General features: G+C 42.4%; 1 non-coding gene across 1 annotated transcript; it reads right to left on the bottom strand.

The window, feature by feature from the left end:
• On the bottom strand, positions 1 to 83 carry LOC147866163 (small nucleolar RNA SNORD36). Its single transcript, XR_015529584.1, has one exon. It is a non-coding gene; the product is annotated as a small nucleolar RNA SNORD36 (small nucleolar RNA).
• Positions 84 to 1883: the final 1800 nt, after the last annotated feature.

Raw genomic sequence — 1883 nt, 5'->3', positions numbered from 1 at the left:
CGGGCATCAGATTTAAAAAGCTCTTTTGTAAAATCCTCACTGTGCATAGGCGTTGGATCGTCAGTTCAAATCATCATTTGCACCGATTTCAAAGACCAGTACCAAGAGATTGCAAATTACATACTAAATATGAAGATCAACAGACCAGTACCACGAGAAACAAATGCATTCTGACGGTAAATAGCCAACATAGTAAGCCTGTTAAACTAAGCCACCACGTCCATCTAGAAAACACAAACGCTAAGCTTTCTGGATTAATGACAGAGAAGGAGATCAGAAACAGAAATAACAATTGGGAAGACAGACACAAGATACCGCGTAGATGTAGAGGAGTCGATTGAAGGCTTCGTTAGGTTCACTCCAACAGGGAGTGTATGCCACAAATATATGCATAATGTTTGGAGAGAGAAACAGAAAAGAAGAAAAAGAGCACTAGAAACCCTAACCCTAAAACAATGTTCACACTTGGGTTTGGCACAAGGAGGATATGTCTTGTTGTTTGTGAGAAACTTCAAGGACTCGCATTATTTAACACTCACTCAAGCCTTGGGAATCGCCGTCATTCGGGAAGTGAGAGCAAATACGGATTTGGCCCAATTTGGCCGTATGGGCGGACAAAACCATTATGAATCGTGGTTTCGGAGCTGCGGAAATAGGACATTGGCTGGAGACTTTGCTCACGAAACCGTAAACCGGCGACGAGTTGATGTTATTTGGTTCCGTGATTTGATTTCAAGGGAAACCTTTGGCGAGGATGGTCATAAGTGTAGTAACAAACTATGTTGAATGTAGGGATTTCCAAAGACGATTCGGAGTAGTCGAACGGATGCAAATGATCGCTCAAATGTCACAAAGAGGGACGTGTGATCAGGCCAAAGAAAACCATGACTCTTGAGCAGAATCTGTTGAATGATTGAAAGTTATAACGGCTAGCCCAACGGCCAGATCTTGGCCTTTATAAAGAGAAACTTTCTCCTCATGTAAATATGAGTGATCTTTGTATTTTCTCCCTCCTATTGTGACATACCAATGTATATTATTGAATAAATGTGCCTTCTCATTTTTCAATTTGGTATCAGAGCATAGATCTGCCCCTCTACAAAACCCTAGATCAGCCCTTTGTAAAACCCTAGGTCCACCCTTATGCTAGTATGACGGTGATTGGAATAGCAGTGTCCTAGCATCCAAGAGAAGAAAGGGGGATTTTTCCCTTTAGGGATGACATTCTATGTGATTGAGAGGCGACTTGAGAAAAGAAGTCGGAAGAGGAGAGCAGAGATAGGCTAAGTTGAGAAGATGGATGAGGTGTTCTCAAAATTGAACGAGGATGAGGTGAAAACATTGGTGAAATATATGAAGTGGGTTGAGATTGTAGCATCTAGAGGTGTGACAGGAACACAACCACCATCTCGACTTGAACTCCTCCCAATTGAGTTCAAACTCGATGGACCAACCACATACTTGAGGTGGTCGTGTCGGATTATAGGTGCCTTGGTAGGGGGAAGCCTTGACGGGTACCTAATGGGAGAAGATAAAGAACCTCCTGTCAAAACGAGCAATGAATGGAAAGCATGGAGAGCCACCCACATGTCTTTGTACATGTGGCTTCTCAACTCCATGGTTCCATCAATCGCCACAACTGTTGATGAAATTTTAAGTGTGAAGGAGATTTGGGAGAAATTGCAAAAGACAAATGCGGGGAGGGGAAATAACATGAGAGTATTTCAAATCGAGTAGGAGATAGATGTCGTCTAGCATGGAGATAGGATGATTCAGGAATATGCCATAGAGGTGGAGTGTCTATGGGTAGAATATGATCATTTCTCGCTTGTGATAGTGTGCAATGATCCTCAATGTAAGAGCAAGGAAATTTCTGTTGAAAG

The sequence above is a fragment of the Azolla caroliniana genome, unplaced genomic scaffold (assembly GCF_043228905.1).
Source record: "Azolla caroliniana isolate FFs.n. ecotype wild unplaced genomic scaffold, voAzoCaro1.0.p SCAF_3, whole genome shotgun sequence".
Lineage (NCBI taxonomy): Eukaryota > Viridiplantae > Streptophyta > Polypodiopsida > Salviniales > Salviniaceae > Azolla > Azolla caroliniana.
The sequence above is the reverse complement of the archived record's forward strand: the minus strand, read 5'-3'. Positions and strand labels throughout refer to the sequence as shown.